Source organism: Eurosta solidaginis, chromosome 1, assembly GCF_040869045.1.
Source record: "Eurosta solidaginis isolate ZX-2024a chromosome 1, ASM4086904v1, whole genome shotgun sequence".
NCBI lineage: Eukaryota > Metazoa > Arthropoda > Insecta > Diptera > Tephritidae > Eurosta > Eurosta solidaginis.
This window is the reverse complement of record NC_090319.1, coordinates 103,656,964-103,675,072: the sequence shown is the minus strand read 5'-3', so window position 1 is coordinate 103,675,072 and position 18,109 is coordinate 103,656,964. Positions and strand designations below refer to the sequence as shown.

Here is an 18,109-nt window from a genome sequence, read left to right as displayed (position 1 = left end):
CACGATGTTGGAATGAAAAATTTACGTAATTTTTCTGCAAATTTGATTTCACAAAAAGTGATTCAGACTCATGCGTTTTCATTCGACGAAAGGATAAGACAATAACGATCTTCGCGATTTATGTAGATGATGGGTTGATGGTAACAAATAACATTACTGAAATTGATTCGATAGTTTCACACCTGCAAGACAATTTTGAAGTAAAAGTTATCGAGGCAAAGCGATTTTTGGGTCTCGAAATTGATCAATGTCAGGATGGTGCAATACGCATACATCAGCAGGCTTATGCTAAAAAGATATTGAATCGGTTTGGTATGACTGAAAGCAAAACTGTATCAACTCCAATGAATAACAGTCAGAACCTTGGTGATTTCGCAAGAGATGAGCATGATGCTGTATATCCATATCGTGAAGCGGTCGGTAGTTTAATTTACCTGGCTATTGGGACACGACCAGACATAAGCTACGCAATTGGTGTGGTAAGTCGATATTTGGAACAGCCTAGCCCAGCACACGTAACTGCGGTGAAACGCATATTCAAGTGCATTAGGGCACGATCGATATGGGTATTGTTTACAAAAATGATTGTGTTCTTGATTTGGTCGGCTACAGTAATGCCGATTATGCTGGCAATAGTGAAGCAAGACGAGTGGGTATGTTTTTCATATTGGGTCCGGTGTCGTAAGCTGGGCATCAGTAAGGAAAAAATGTCAAGATGGTCAATTCAACTTAGAATATATAAATACTGATGAGCCGATCGCGGATATATTTACGAAAGCTTTGAATAGGAATCGTCATAAATACTTGTGCAATTTGATGGAGATGACATCATAAGAGAACGTCGCCGATTTTGTTTACAACAATGAGAGGGAGAACGAAATCATACTCTACAAGTCACTTATCGTACCCGTCCTGCTATATGGGGCAGAAGCATGGACCATGACAACAGCAGATGAAGCGGCTTTGGGAGTGTTCGAGAGAAAAGTTCTTCGAAAGATTTATGGACCTCTACGCGTTGGCGATGGCGAGTACCGAATAAGATTTAATGATGAGCTGTACGAGCTATACGCAGACATCAACATAGTCCAGCGAATTAAAACGCAGCGGCTGCGCTGGCTAGGCCATGTTATGCGAATGAAAGATGATGCTCCGGCCAAGAAAGTGTTTCTATCGGAACCCGCCTATGGAAGCAGAGGTAGAGGGCGGCCCCCACTCCGTTGGAAGGACCAGGTGGAAAACGATTTAAACTCCCTTGGTGTGACCAATTGGCGCCGGTTGGCGGAGCGAAGGAGCGACTGGCGCGCCTTGTTGGACGGCCATAACCGTTTAGACGGTTAAGCGCCAATTAAGTAAGTAAGTAAGTAATGAGAGGGAGTACTGGAATTATCCATTGTCGAAACAAAGATGGCAACCCTTTTTCTGTATTCTATTTTACTATTTTTACCTTCGTTACCCTGCAAAAACGCTCCACGTAATTTGACTAGTCATTTGACCGTCATTGTGCGGTCACGCCCCTTATTAAATTTTGGTCACGTTTGTTCAGGCGTCGGTAACTTTTTTACACTTTTTTCCCATTTCGTACCTATTTATGTGATTGTGCATTCCGCTCCCACTTATAGGATGTGAGCATAGCACTGCTCTGCTCACACACGTCACAATGCGCGTCAAAAGGCGGTCAAATTTTCGGTTCTTTCCTCTACATTTTCGAGCCATTTGACAATCAATTTTACTGCGGTTTTACCGTTTATATAACCGCCATATAACTTGAATTTTACCTGCCGATTTACTTTACCTGTAGCAGCCACGAGAATAAAATATGAACCAAAAAAATTTAATTTTTTTTATTTATTTTTAATTATAATAACCAAACATAACATATAATATAAACATTTATTTAAAACATATCATTAGATTTAGTCAATTTTTGCCAAATAAAGAATATATGAGGCGCCCAGATGCAAAACCAGATATTTAAAAATTTTAAAATAATATTTAAATTGCGACAATATTGCATCGCCTAGCAACATTCTAAAAACCCGTATTGAAAATTCATAACAATTTACAAAATTTCAGCTTTTTTGTGCTTTTCTAAGTTTTACATATCATGGATTCATCTGGTTTTGCATCTTGGAGCCTCATATATTCATGAAATTGCAACTTAAATTAATACATTTAATATAAAAAGGAAGTAAGTACTTTAATAATAACATAAAAATATATTAATTGCTTTGAGCTATATTGCTGCTGCAGCTAACTTTACATTTGGACAATTCAGAAGTGTGTTATATTGATGTATAATTTGAGTTGTTTACATGGTTTCGAATACAAAATTTGATTATATGAATCAATTTAAGTCTACAACTTAAAGCTAAGTAGAAATTCAGATTAGATTTGCTCTTGTTTTCAAATCAAGAATAATAGTCAAAGGTGTCGTGGAATCCGATTGCTGTCGTAATTGAATTTGAAAGTAATAAAGTAAAATATGAATTAAAAAATGTAGGACTAGTAATTGAGTCAGACTTATTATTGTTCTAAATCTAATCATTCAAGCAATAATTCCGAAACCCTAGCAGGAGTATTGATTGGTTTCAAATCTAATTCCAACAGCAATCGTATCACGACATACCTTATTATATATGTACATGAAATTGTAACTTAAATTAATACAGTTGATAAAAAAGAAAAGTTAGAATTTTAATAATAAATTAACTCGCCTTATTGGTTTTTATTTTCCAATTGAAATCTTTTCCAAGCGAACAGAAAATAACTTTAAGCTTCAGAAAAAACTCCAATTATTTAAATAATCTACAACTTAAAGCTTAGTAGAAATTCAGATAAGGTTTACTCTTTTTTCAGATCAAGAATATTCAAAGGTGTCGTGGAATCCGATTGCTGTCGTAATTGATGAACTTAAAAATGTACGACTTGTAATTAAGTCAGACTTATTATTGTTCTAAATCTAATTATTCAAGCAATAATTCTGCAACCCTTAGCAGGAGTATTGATTGGTTTCAAATCTAATTCCGACAGCAATCGTATCACATCCCTTATTATATATGTACGTGATATTGCAACTTAAATTAATCTTGTTGATATAAAGAAAAGTAATACCTTTAATAATAAATAAACTCTCTTAATTGGTTTTTGTTTTCCAATTGGAATCTTTTCCTGTGCAAGCACATCGCTAACCTGTGTTGGCAAAAGATATGATTATACTATCTTCGATAGATAGTCGGACGAGCCGCTACTCGGCGAAGTAGAGATGACCGTTGTGTCGGTGGCAGCTGTTACAACAGCAGTTTCTAACTTTTCACCATCCGTACAGTGTGATGAATGCTTCACTGCCTTTTCCAATTGCTTGGCGCCAGCAATTTTTGCTGTTTGTAAAGCTTTAGCTGTAATGCAAATATATATGCAGATGGGTTAAAGTGGTTTTCGTATGTTATTCAACAACTCACCCTATACCATCATCACAGCCTCCTCATCGATTTTGAATATGTGTACTGTTTCAGTATTCAGACCCAGTTCGTTTGGTGCAATATTTTCGATTTGATGAATATGTATACTATCCGTTAGGCAGACAATTAAGTGCAATCGATTCATTCATACACTGTGGGTATTTGAGCCGTAGACGCAATGGCAGATATTTTGATTCTTTTTGAAGTGTAACATTTGTAAACAGTTGGGTTTCTCTGCTGTCACCATCACCACTAGAGAGCTATTGAAGAAACGCTCGACCAATATAATATGTGAGATTTACACGCATAGATTTCTTCCACCTTTTCACAGTTATTGATTGAGAAAATGCGAAAGCCATATTTACCATCCAATACCGAAATAGAACTGTAGAGGAAGAAACATTTTATAAAATTTAATAAAATCAAAAAATGATAGTTGTGCTAAAATGGGGTAACGTATTGTATGTTAAAGTATAGCGAAGTCTCAGCGGCTTTGTCCTGGTGAAAATTGAGTTTGAATAGGTTTTATTCTTCATTCTTAGAAACATGTACGAAGGTGCCTGGTAAGATATTAAAAATCCCCAACGCTTTTTTTGCTATAACTTAAAATAACTCATATTCAAACTTCTGCTTAACTTCTACATATCAATAGCTACCTTTACCACCAGGAGTCACTATTGCTTCTACGCCTATGCTATTGTTTCCTACATCGATGAGCTTTGTAATAAAATAAATAAATCTCTCCAGTTTTGTCGCCTCGCGAAACCTGATATTGTCACCAACCAAATCATCGGTGACCTTATTTAAAACATGACCGCGCCAAATGGCATTACCCTACCGACTGTTTTACACCCTAAAATTTTGGGTGTGACTTTCGATCAGGATCTACATCTTGGAGAGTATGCACTAGCAACTGTAACGCAAATCGTCGTTGGTGTGAGGGCTTAGCCGATCTCCATAGCGCCCGACTATGAGGAGGAGCTGTTTGGGACTGACATCTACGCCGTTTCGCCTCATAGGAGGGCGGCGGGATGTCGGTGACCAAGAACTGCCAACCTCCTAATCCAGGGTGTTATGCGGACCGTGCCTATTGGACGATTTGTAGCCAGGGGATAAATTCGGCTGTATTCGAACGGAGCCTTCCCGATACCGGACCATCTCGGGAAGTATTGATGGCCTTACCACAGTAAGGGGCGCTGCTGTGGCTGACGGTTCTTTCCCCGTATATAATACTGGACCGCTGAGCCCGCCTTGCCGGGCTGGTGGTCGTACGACCAAGATGAACGACTCATTACCTAATTTTCATAAGGACGATGATAAGATGAGGACTGAGCCGCAAGCCAAGGACGACAAATACGCATTAAGCAATGCGTCGGACTCGGGGAGGAGAGTAGTGCTGATTCAATGAACTCCGTGTTGAAGAAGCACACAAATGAAAAAGGAGTAGAAGAGTGGAGAAGAGTACGGAGCAAAGAGCTCTCTCGAAGTACCGTGCAGTACTAAGAATTGTACAACGCTTGGGAGCAGTGGTGGACCCAACAGAAGAGGAGATCGAGCGCTTGGCATGGGCTCATGAGGCGGTAGAAGTAGGTCGAAGGCAGTTCAAAAGGTTTGCTACGATAAACCCTCGGTTCTGCAACCGTTATGAGGACGAAGAAGCGTCGAATGGGAGAATGAAAAGGCAACGTTCGGCGGAAGGCGACAAGCCTGCTTTCAAGAGGCAGAAAGGGCCCAGTCCCAGAGCCGCGACGCAGGGCAGTCCCATAGACAAGACAAGTAGGCGCAAAGCTGTAAGACAGATGGGCCCCAATAGCGAGGTAGCAACTACCTCGAAGGCTGCGAGTCAGAGGGAAGTTCCAACTATGGAAGTATGAGATAAGCCAAAGGGAGATAACGCTAAGACTCCGACTTTCTCGGAGGTGCTAAAGGGAGCTAAGACTCCGGCTTTCTCGGAGGTGCCAAAGGGAAATAACACTAAGACGCCGGCTTTTCCCGAGAAGATGAGTGATGTGGCAAAGCAGTCTCTGACTGTGGCGCTGGTTGATCGTAGCAGTCCTTTCGAACAGATGACTAGTGAAAGGTGGAGATCTGTAGAAAATGAGCTTATTAGCTTAATGCTTAAGATGATGCGGGAATAACCAAGTAAGCTCCTTCCAACCTTTGATTCGGGGGATGGTATAATGGTATGAAGATGATGGCGTGCGACAACATCGCGAGCTTGCGGTGGCTGGAGGAAGTGGTTCCAAACCTCCAAAGGCAGGGCACGAACGCGCGTTTTGAGATGGTGGATAAAGCGCAAATCCCCAAGGTACCAAAAGTTAAGGTATGGATACCATGCGTGATGAAATCGGAGGATACACTGCGACTTTTGCAGAATCAGAATCCGAACATACCGACACAGGATTGGAAGGTACTTACTGTATCTCGGCCTACGGAGGAAGGTCAGTTATACATCTTCCAAATAAACAAGCAGGCGGAGGATATATTGTACGCGCAGCTTGGAAAAATGTCCTTAGGTACAGGCAAAATTTATATGCGACTCAGGAAAATAAGTCGCGGGTATTAAAGTCCTAACACGCTAGATGTGGGCGAAGTCGAAAAGGGCCTCAAAAGCCTAAGGGAAAAAAGACAGGTGGAGGTAGCCCACGTCACCCCGAATGTGTTAGAAGGGGACCAACAGCCAGATGGTGCTGTGAGTCGCACAGAGGAACACCCGGCACAACAGGTACAAGAGGCTGAAGGGGGCTTCGAACACTCTAAACCAAAAGGGCTAGGGGAGGACGACGACGTCACGATGAAGGTGCTGGAGGGGGACAAGCAGCTCATTGGTGCTGCGAGTCCTACAGATAAACCTCCAACACAGTAAAGTGGCGTCGAGCGAACTCCTCCTCCTAACACGCTGATCCAGGAGCCGTGGATTCCATCAGGAGGAAAGGTTTCTGGACTTAGCGCGCGAGGATTTGGCGTTTACTATGCGCAAACGGAAGGACGGGTGCGAGCTGTAGTAATGGTAAGGAAACAGCTGCATTCATATATGGTGCCTAATTACACTACTGAGGACCTCGTAGTGGTGGTGAAATCGCCGGGCTCAGATGGTACATGTCCGGCCATACTACACGTTTCAAGTAGGGCGGTCGTGGGATGGCTTAAAATAATATTCGATGGGTGCATAAACTGAATCATGTACCGCACTCTTGGAGAACTGCTCGTGTAGCTTTCCTACCAAAGGCGGGGAAGATCGGTCACGTGTATCCCAAAGATTATAGACCCAATAGCTTAACATCATTTCTGCTCAAAACCTTTGAGAGGCTGAGAGATGTGTACATAAAGTCCAACGTGGATGAAAAGCTGCTCTCCACAACACAACAGGCGTACACCAAAGGCAAGTCAGTAGACACCACATTGCATAAGGTGGTAATAAGCATAGAAAAAGCCCTGGAATATAAGGAATATGCTCTAGAAGTCTTCTTAAGCATTGCCGGGGCTTTCTAAATGGGCGATTATTGATGGTCTTAATTACGTTAAAGTACATCCAGCCTTACCCAGATGGATCGACTGCATGTTAAACTGCAGTAAGATTACATCGCAATGGGGATTGTACGCGGCCACGAAATTAGTGGACAGGGGCACTCCGCAAGGAGGGGCGCTATCACCTCTGCTGTGGACGCTGGTCATTAACCAACTGCTTAGGGGATTCTACGAGGGACCAGAAAAATTTACGATTTACGCAGATGACGTTGCATATGGTCTTGTTTACAAAGAGGTACAAGGTCCCTAATTGGACCAGGCCTAAGTTAGGAGGGGCGACCCTACGGGAGAAACCTTGCACAAAATATCTAGGAATGATCCTAGACAGTAAGCTGTCATGGAAGCTCAACGTGGAGGAGAGGGTGAGGAAGGCTTCAACGGCACTTTATGCATGTAAAAGAATGCAAAAGAACCGGCTTTTCCGTCAGAACGAACTCTATGACGATGCCTCAAAACTAACAACCAAAAGCAATAATTATCATTTCACTGGCACAAATTTTATAGTTTTTTTTTTTCGGGATTTGGACACAATGTTGTTGTTTTTGTAGCGACAAGGTTGATCCCCGAAGACTTTGGGGAGTGTTATCGATGTGATGGTCCTTTAGCCGGATACAGATCCAGTACACTCCGGTAACACAGCACCATTAAAGTGCTAGCCCGACCATCTCGGGAACGATTTATGTGGCCACATTAAACCTTCAGGCCATCCCTCCTTACCACTGGAATCAACAATATGCTTGTCCATACTACGTGAACCCAATGTAGTGCGTACAGTGCCACAATTTAATGCGAGGCATTGATGTTGGATATGAGTTGAGGTTTACCATGAGAGCTATCGGTACCCAAGCATTTTTTACACAAATACTCATGTACCCAATACAAGTTCAGGACGTTCATATTTATCGACACGCTGTCCGGTATGGCCCAAATGTTGGAAATATGCAGTTGGCACTGTTGAGAAAAAATATGGATCAATGAACACAAGTAAAAGTGAAAGTTTTTTTTACCATCTCTTGTTACTTTACACATTAGACATTGGAAACGACGACCAGCATCTACAAGTTGCTATTGAGCCTTGCAACGATTACATCTAATTGGACCCAATTCACCAAAATTTACAATGGGTGGCTCATATTCACCCTCAACCGTTCGTGCCATTGGTTAGACGGTAAGTGTAATGGACAAAGCTGTTGTTTTTAATAAATCAGCTGTTGCAGGTATGCAATACAAAGAAGACCTGCAAAGAAGAAAGATCAATGTAATTGCCAAAATAAAACATTAATTTCGAATAGCGATACCTAACGTAACGTGGCGAGGAGTTACCCTGATCTTCTACCACATATTTTGTGGTCACCAACGGTGGTAATAAACCCTGTTTATTAGTAATAAGAGCACGACCAGCGCTATTTTATTATCGGATTTGGCATCTGATCGGGATCTAAACGGCCTTGGGCTTGATCATAGTGTTGCGGCTGTTGATATTTACCAGTAACAGGTGCAGGTTATTTGTAAATTAGTGAGTTCTCCCGATCACAAATATGTATATTTTAAAGTGCTCAAACTTATAATTTAAAAGTTATTTGTTGTTAAAGTTTGCAAATTTCTATAGCACTTTAAATTACAATTTACACATCTTTCAAAACCTTAATCCACATACATATCTATATAAATTGGCAACGATAAACTTAAATTGCATTTTTGTATATTTCACATTTCATTTTTGCATTGTTTTTACTTATTATAAATGTTTTTATTAAATCAATCGCGCTTTTGTAGCTACATGCAGCTGTGCTGCCACATATATATACGTATACAAATACATATAAAATTTGTATAGAAATTTGCAAACTTTAACACCAAATAACTTTTAAATTATAAGTTTGCGCACTTCAAAATATATATATTTGTGATCTGGAGAACTCTCTCTTAATTTTAAATCTTCCCGGAGATATTCCACTTAAAACTCTCAAAATTGAAAAAATTTTCCAACACCAAATGTTTTGCTGTCTCTGCTGAATTAGAAATCGCGGATTTTTTTGCACGCAAAAATGACGTATTTTGCTATCCCTATAAAAATAATTGGTGCGAGAGAGCACGATACATTGTGGGAAAGCTAAATTTGTCAACATGCTATTTCATTTGGAGAATTTTTCAGTCCAAATCGTCACCACTGTCAAAAATTCGTGTGGCTGTGTGCGTTTTTGGTCACACGATTTTTGCAGGGTAACTATAGTTGAAATGTGACGTTTAAAGAAAAAGCACTTCAATAAAATTTTCTTTCCATAAAAGCGAATTGTTCAACTGTTAATTAAACGTGTTTTCTTTTGTGCGTTTATCTTTTTATACTATTTATAATTGGTTCGGTCAAAGGGACTTCTAAAACATTTAAAAGTAATGTTGAACTATGTTTGGAAATACACTCTGTATCAATGCCTCTTTAGACTGTGCAAAAGTGAAGAAATGACTAGGCAATGTAATCATTCCCGTTGGATCGACAGACATTTGGCCATTTCCGATTTTCAGTAATTGCTGTGAAAATTCAGCTCCTGGCGGATCGTTTTGTAGTGGATCACGTACGTTTGTAGTAAGTGTAAACGTGTTTACATGTCTCCATGAGTACGATGATTTCAAAGATGCATTGATTTCATCTGCAGCCGTGGAATTTGGGAACACAGGTAATGTTTGCCTGAAATCTCCAGCCAATAAAAGCATGGCACCTCCAAAGACTGTTTGGCTTCCTCGTAGATCTTTCAAAGTTCTATCAAGTGCTTCCACTGATTTCTTGTGTGCCATAATACACTCGTCCCATACGATGAGCTTTCATACTTTAAGAACTTTTGCCATTCCAGATGTTTTCGAAATATTACATGTTGATGTTTCATTTACCTATTCAAAGGCAACTTTAATGCAGAATCTGATGTGCGACCTCCTTCCAGTAATGTAGCCGCAATTCCGGAAGAAGCTTGTGCCAATGCAACGTTATTACCCTGCAAAAATCGTGTGACCAAAAACGCACACAAACACACGAATTTTTGACAGGGGTGACGATTTGGAATGAAAAATTCTTCAAATGAAATAGCATGTTGACAAATTTAGCTTTCCCACAATGTATCGTGCTCTCTCGCACCTAATATTTTTATAGGGATAGCAAAATACGTAATTTTTGCGTGCAAAAAAATTCGGCATTTCTAATTCAGCAGAGACAGCAAAACATTTGGTGGTCGAAAATTTTTTCAATTTTGAGAGTTTTAAATGGAATATCTCCGGAAATATTTAAAATTAACAGGGAGTTCTCCAGATCACATATATATATATTTTAAAGCTCGCAAACTTATAATTTAAAAGTAATTTGGTGTTAAAGTTTGCAAATTTCTATACAAATTTTATATGTTTATACGTATATATATGTGGCAGCACAGCTTTGTAATGTCATCAATAAAATATATGTATAGATATATATATATGTGCATGTTGCTACAAAAGCGCGATTGATTTAATAAAAACATTTATAATAAGTGAAAACAATGCAAAAATGAAATGTGAAATATACTAAAATGCAATTTAAGTTTATCGTTGCCAATTTATATAGATATTGATTGATTTTTGTGCTCATCGAAAGAATTCACAATTATATAGCACCATGCCGCGAATAATGATAAAAGGTGGTGTGTGGAGAAACACTGAGGTAAGCATTTGACGCGACTGGTTACTCTTGGCCGTTTATTAACTAAATTGATAACTTTCAGGATGAAATCCTCAAAGTAGCTGTAATGAAATATGGCAAAAACCAGTGGTCACGTATTGTATCACTGCTGCACCGCAAATCTGCCAAGCAATGTAAGGCACGCTGGTACGAATGGCTTGATCCTAGCTTAAAGAAGACAGAATGGTCACGCGAGGAGGATGAAAAGTTTTTGCATTTTGCCTAATTAATGCCAACACAATGGCGTACAATTGCGCCGATTATTTCAGAGGGTTAACTGGCACCAATTGTTCACACCAAATTGTTAGGTACAGGATTCGCCACTGGTAGGTGAGGTTGGCAATCACAACCCCTTGAATCATTTTGGTCGGCAGGTATGCCGCGGATATATTCTTGGCACTTGTTATTGATGGCTTTTATGATGCCACCAACACAATCTGGACAGACGCCAATGCTCAGTCAACCACCCAAGCCGTGTCAACCTCCAATACCCGGACACGTCCGGACGTCCTGGTTATAATGTATGCTAATACAACTAATAATTTACAAATTTGCTGATGATTATTTTTGTGTTATTTTCTTTAGCAACCACCTGCACCTGTTACTGGTAAATATCAACAGCCGCAACAGTATGATCAAGCCCAACGCCGTTTAGATCCCGATCAGATGCCAAATCCGATAAGCGTTACATTGAAAATCAAAATAGCGCTGGTGGTGCTTTTATTACTAATGAACAGGGTTTATTACCACCATTGGTGACCACAAAATATGTGGTAGAAGATCAGGGTAACTCCTCGCCACGTTACGTTAGGTATCGATAATCGAAATTAATGTTTTGTTTGGCAATTACATTGATCTTTCTTCTTTGCAGGTCGTCTTTGTATTGCATACCTGCAACAGCTGATTTATTAAAAACAACAGCTTTGTCCATTACACTTACCGCCTCACCAATGGCACGAACGGATGAGGGTGAATATGAGCCACCCATTGTAAATTTTGGTAAATTGGGTGCAATTAGATCTAATCGTTGCAAGGCTCAATAGCAACTTGTAGATGCTGGTCGTCGTTTCCAATGTCTAATGTGTAAAGTAACAAGAGATGGTAAAAAAATTCTTTCACTTTTACTTGTGTTCATTGATCCATATTTTTTGTCAACAGTGCCAACTGCATATTTCCAACATTTGGGCCATACCGGACAGCGTGTCGATAAATATGAACGTCCTGAACTTGTATTGGGTACATGAGTATTTGTGTAAAAAATGCTTGGGTACCGATAGCTCTCATGGTAAACCTCAACTCATATCCACATCAATGCCTCGCATTCAATTGGGTTCACGTAGTATGGACAAGCATATTGTTGATTCCAGTGGTAAGGCCACAATTTCAAATGATGGGGCAACCATTATGAAACTATTGGATATTGTGAATCCAGCCGTAAAACTCTAGTAGACATAGCCAAATTTCAAAATGCTGAGGTAAGTTTTTTGTTATATTAGAATGTGTAGAATAAAAATGTTTCTCTTATCAGGTCGGCGATGGCACCACTTCAGTAGTACTTTAAGCAGGTGAAATCTTAAAACAAGTTAAACCATTATTGAGGAAGGCGTGCATGCACGTATCATCATTAAAGCTATACGTAAAGCATTATAATTATGCATGACCAAAATATGACATGGCTGTACATGTGGAAGCGCCAATCAAAGGAACAACAAAGTGCTTTATTGGAAAAATGCTCTGCCACAGCAATGGTCTCCAATGTCCAAGAGTATCAGAAAATTGTTAATGCTGAATGGCGTCTCCTGTACAATAAAATAGGTAAGTAAGGCGCCAATGTTGTGTTTTCTAAACTACTAATTGGTGATGTTGGTACACAGTATTTTGCAGATCGTGAAATGTTCTGTTAGTGTACCAGAAGAACATTTGAAACGTACAATGAAAGCTTGTGGTGGAGCTGTTATGACTACAGTTAATGATATTAATTCAAGTGTTTGGGGTCAATGTGATTACTTTGAAGAACGTCAAGTTGGTGGTGAACATTTCAACATTTTCCAAGGTTTGATAGTGGGTTTGACATTAACTTAATTTTTATAGTTTGTAATTATTTAAAGGTTGCGTTAATGCTAGAACATATACATTGATTTTACGTGGCGGTGCCGAACAATTTTTGAAAGAAACTGAGCTTCGTTACATGATGCTATAATGATTGTGCGGCGTACAATTAAACATGATTCTGTTGTTGCTGGTAAGTCAAAATACAAATTGAAAAAAATTTCTAATCTTAAATTGTTAAGTAAAATTATGAAAAGATTGTGTCCAACTCCGGAAGAAAAAACTATAAAATTTGTGTCAGTGAAATGATAATTATTGCTTTTGGTTGTTAGTTTTGAGGCATCGTCATCGAGTTCCTTCTGATCGTATATGCCGGTTCTTTTGCATTCTTTTACATGCATAAAGTGCCGTTTAATCCTTCCTCACCCTCTCCTCCACGTTGAGCTTCCATGACAGCTTACTGTCTAGGATCATTCCTAGATATTTTGTGCAAGGTTTCCCCGTAGGGTCGCCCCTCCTAACTTAGGCCTGGTCCAATTAGGGACCTTGTACCTCTTTGTAAACAAGACCATATGCAACGTCATCTGCGTAAACCGTAAGTTTTTCTGGTCCCTCGTAGAATCCCCTAAGCAGTTGGTTAATGACCAGCGTCCACAGCAGAGGTGATAGCACACGGAGTGCCCCTGTCCACTAATTTCGTGGCCGCGTACAATCCCCATTGCGATGTAATCTTACTGCAGTTTAACATGCAGTCGATCCATCTGGCTAAGGCTGGATGTACTTTAACTTAATTAAGACCATCAATAATCGCCCATTTAGAAAGCCCCGGCAATGCTTAAGAAGACTTCTAGAGCATATTCCTTATATTCCAGGGCTTTTTCTATGCTTATTACCACCCTATGCAATGCGGTGTCTACTGACTTGCCTTTGGTGTACGCCTGTTGTGTTGTGGAGAGCAGCTTTTCATCCACGTTGGATTTTATGTACACATCTATCAGCCTCTCAAAGGTTTTGAGCAGAAATTATGGGTCTATAATCTTTGGGATACACGTGACCGATCTTCCCCGCCTTTGGTAGGAAAGCTACACGAGCAGTTCTCCAAGAGTGCGGTACATGATTCAGTTTATGCACCCATCGAATATTATTTTAAGCCATCCCACGACCGCCCTACTTGAAACTTGTAGCATGGCCGGACATGTACCATCTGAGCCCGGCGATTTCACCACCACTACGAGGTCCTCAGTAGTGTAATTAGGCAGCATATATGAATGCAGATGTTTCCTTACCATTACTATAGCTCGCACCCGTCCTTGCGTTTGCGCATAGTAAACGCCAAATCCGCGCGCGCTAATTCCAGAAACCTTTCCTCCCGATGGAAGCCACGGCTCCTGGATCAGCGCGTTAGGAGAGGGAGTTCGCTCGACGCCACTTTACTGTGTTGGAGGTTTATCTATATGACTCGCAGTACCAATGGGCTGCTTGTCCCCCTCCAGCACCTTCATCGTGACGTCGTCGTCCTCCTCTAGCCCTTTTGGTTTAGAGTGTTCGAAGCCCCCTTCAGCCTCTTGTACCTGTTGTGCCGGGTGTTCCTCTGTGCGACTCACAGCACCATCTGGCTGTTGGTCCCCTTCTAACACATTCGGGGTGACGTGGGCTACCTCCACCTGTCTTTTTTCCCTTAGGCTTTTGAGGTCCTTTTCGACGTCCACCGTGTTAGGACTTTAATACCCGCGACTTCTTTTCCTGAGTCGCATATACATTTTGCCTGTACCTAAGGACATTTTTCCAAGCTGCGCGTACAATATATCCTCCGCCTGCTTGTTTATTTGGAAGATGTATAACTAACCTTCGTCCGCAGGCCGAGATACAGTAAGGACCTTCGAATCCTGTGTCGGTATGTTCGGATTCTGATTCTGCAAAAGTCGCAGTGTATCCTCCGACTTCATCACGCATGGTATCCATACCTTAACTTTTGTTACCTTGGGGATTTGCGCTTTATCCACCATCTCAAAACGAGCGTTCGTGCCCTGCTTTTGGAGGTTTGGAACCACTTCCTCCAGCCATCGCAAGCTCGCGATGTTGTCGCACGCTATCATCTTCATACCATTATACCATCCCCCGAATCAAAGGTTGGAAGGAGCTTACTTGGTTATTCCCGCATCATCTTAAGCATTAAGCTAATAAGCTCCTTTTCTACAGATCTGGAGATCGGCTAAGACCTCACACCAATGACGATTTTCGTTACAATTGCTAGTGCATGCTCTCCAAGATGTAGATCCTGATCGAAAGTCACACCCAAAATTTTAGGGTGTAAGACAGTCGGTAGGGTAATGCCATATGGTCGACATTTGGCGCGGTCATGTTTTAAATAAGGTCACCGGTGATTTGGTTGGTGACAATATCAGGTTTCGCGAGGCGACAAAACTGGAGAGATTGGGGAGATAGCTGGTTATTTTATTACAAAGCTCATCGATGTAGGAAACAATAGCATAGGCCTAGAAGCAATAGTGACTCCTGGTGGTAAAGGTAGCTATTGATATGTAGAAGTTAAGCAGAAGTTTGAATATGAGTTTTTTAAGTTATAGCAAAAAAAGCGTTGAGGATTTTTGATATCTTACCAGGTACCTTCGTACATGTTTCTAAGAATGAAGAATAAAACCTATTCAAACTCAATTTTCACCAGGACAAAGCCGCTGAGACTTCGCTATACTTTAACATACAATACGTTACCCCATTTTAGCACAACTATCATTTTTTGATTTTATTAAATTTTATAAAATGTTTCTTCCTCTACAGTTCTATTTCGGTATGGGATGGTAAATATGGCTTTCGCATTTTCTCCATCAATAACTGTGAAAAGGTGGAAGAAATCTATGCGTGTAAATCTCACATATTATCTTGGTCGAGCGTTTCTTCAATAGCTCTCTAGTGGTGATGGTGACAGCAGAGAAACCCAACTGTTTACAAATGTTACACTTCAAAAAGAATCAAAATATCTGCCATTGCGTCTACGGCTCAAATACCCACAGTATATGAATGAATCGATTGCACCTAATTGTCTGCCTAACGGATAGTATACATATTCGTCAAATCGAAATAATGCACCAAACGAACTGGGTCTGAATACTGAAACAGTACACATATTCAAAATCGATGAGGAGGCTGTGATGATGGTATAGGGTAAGTTGTTGAATAACATACGAAAACCACTTTAACCCACCTATATATTTGCATTACAGCTAAAGCGTTACAAACAGCAAAAATTGCTGGCGCCAAGCAATTGGAAAAGGCGGTGAAGCTTTCATCACACCGTACGGATGGTGTAAAGTTAGAAACTGCTGTTGTAACAGCTGCCACGGGCACAACGGTCATCTCTACTTCGCCGAGTAGCGGCTCGTCCGACTATCGATCGAAGACAGTATAATCATATCTTTTGCCAACACAGGTTAGCGATGTGCATGCACAGGACAGGAAATGATTTCAATTGGAAAACAAAAATCAATTAAGAGAGTTTATTTATTATAAAGTATTTACTTTTCTTTATATCAACAGTATTAATTTAAGTTGCAATATCACGTACATATATAATAAGGGATGTGATACGATTGCTGTCGGAATTAGATTTGAAACCAATCAATACTCCTGCTATGGGTTGTAGAATTATTGTTTGAATAATTAGATTTAGAACAATAATAAGTCTGACTTAATTACAAGTCGTACATTTTTAAGTTCATCAATTATGACAGCAATCGGATTCCACGACACCTTTGAATATTCTTGATCTGAAAAAAGAGTAAACCTAATCTGAATTTCTACTAAGCTTTAAGTTGTAGATTATTCAAATAATTGGAGTTTTTTCTAAAGCTTAAAATTATTTTCTGCTCGCTTAGAAAAGATTTCAATTGGAAAACAAAAACCAATTAAGAGAGTTTATGTTATTATTAAAGTACTTACTTTTCTTTATATCAATTGTATTAATTTAAGTTTCAATATCACGTACATATATAATAAGGGATGTGATACGATTGCTGTCGGAATTAGATTTGAAACCAATCAATACTCCTGCTATGGGTTGTAGAATTATTACTTGAATGATTAGATTTAGAACAATAATAAGTCTATCTCAATTACTAGTCGTACATTTTTAAGTTCATCAATTACGACAGCAATCGGATTCCACGACACCTTTGAATATTCTTGATCTGAAAAAAAAAAGAGTAAATCTAATCTGAATTTCTAATTAGCTTTAAGTTGTAGATTTAAATTGATTCAAATAATTGCAGTTTTTTCTAAAGCTTAAAATTATTTTCTGTTCGCTTGGAAAAGATTTCAATTGGAAAACGAAAACCAATTAAACGAGTTTATTTGTTATTAAAATACTTACTTTTCTTATATGAACTGTATTAATTTAAGTTACAATTTCATGTGCATATATAATAAGGGATGTCGTGATACGATTGCTGTCGGAATTAGATTTGAAACCAATCAATACTCCTGCTAAGGGTTGCAGAATTATTGCTTGAATGATTAGATTTTGAACAATAATAAGTCTGACTCAATAGTCGTACATTTTTAAGTTCTTCAATTACGAGAGCAATCGGATTCCATGACACCTTTGAATATTTTTGTTCTGAATTTATACTAAGCTTTAAGTTGTAGATCATTCAAATAATTGGAGTTTTTTCTAAAGCTTAATATTATTTTTTTGCTCGCATAGAAGAGATTTCAATTGGAAAACAAAAACCAATTAAGCGAGTTTATTTATTATTAAAGTTCTTCTGTTTTATATGAACTGGATTAATATAAGTTCCAATTTCATGTACATATATAATAATATTGAAAATAATAAATATTGAAAATTCAATTTTTTGGTTCATATTTTATTCATATGGCTGCTCCAGGTAGAGTAAATCTGCAGGTAAAATTCACGTTATATGGCGGTTATATAAATGGTAAAACCGCAGTAAAATTGATTGTCAAATGACTCGAAAATGTAGAGTGAAATGACGGAAAAATGACCGCCATTTGACGAGCATTGTGACGTGTGTGAGCAGCACAGTACTATGCTCACATCCTATAGGTGGGAGCGGAGTGCACTATCACATTAATAGGAACGAAACGGGAAATTTGGTCACAAAACCTAATACGCCCATGCAAAAATGACTATGAATATAACCGCTGCAGAAAGTCACAATGACCGTAAAATGACTAGTAAAATGACGTGGAGCGTTTTTGCAGGGTATCTGATCGAATTGTTGCTAATATCAATGAAATCCCCTACAAGAATACTGACTATCATATGACTATCATCTGATTGTCAGCAATGTCAACATAACGATTAGCGCCTCATAAAAACTTTGTATCACATACT

The 18,109-nt window shown here is 39.4% G+C and overlaps 2 long non-coding RNA genes across 7 annotated transcripts; one reads left to right on the top strand and one right to left on the bottom strand.

Annotated features, from left to right (window-relative positions):
* Positions 1 to 1,830: 1,830 nt before the first annotated feature.
* LOC137236639 (uncharacterized) lies at positions 1,831 to 9,773 on the bottom strand. Of its 2 annotated transcripts, XR_010948530.1 has the most exons (6): positions 8,875 to 9,773; positions 8,285 to 8,458; positions 7,994 to 8,223; positions 7,704 to 7,937; positions 3,459 to 3,843; positions 1,831 to 3,395 (listed from the first exon to the last, which is right to left on the bottom strand). It is a non-coding gene; the product is annotated as an uncharacterized lncRNA (long non-coding RNA). The 2 variants fall into 2 exon arrangements; XR_010948529.1 differs by lacking the exon at positions 8,875 to 9,773 and having other exon boundaries at positions 8,285 to 8,738.
* A 396-nt stretch (positions 9,774 to 10,169) lies between these two features.
* On the top strand, positions 10,170 to 17,561 carry LOC137236637 (uncharacterized). 5 transcript variants are annotated; one of them, XR_010948524.1, is made up of 11 exons: positions 10,171 to 10,330; positions 10,503 to 10,671; positions 10,733 to 11,210; positions 11,275 to 11,500; positions 11,561 to 11,790; positions 11,848 to 12,164; positions 12,218 to 12,504; positions 12,564 to 12,742; positions 12,798 to 12,931; positions 15,535 to 15,918; positions 15,978 to 17,561. It is a non-coding gene; the product is annotated as an uncharacterized lncRNA (long non-coding RNA). The 5 variants fall into 5 exon arrangements; XR_010948526.1 differs by having other exon boundaries at positions 10,186 to 10,206; positions 10,606 to 10,671; positions 15,978 to 17,560; XR_010948527.1 differs by having other exon boundaries at positions 10,188 to 10,206; positions 10,623 to 10,671; positions 15,978 to 17,560.
* Positions 17,562 to 18,109: the final 548 nt, after the last annotated feature.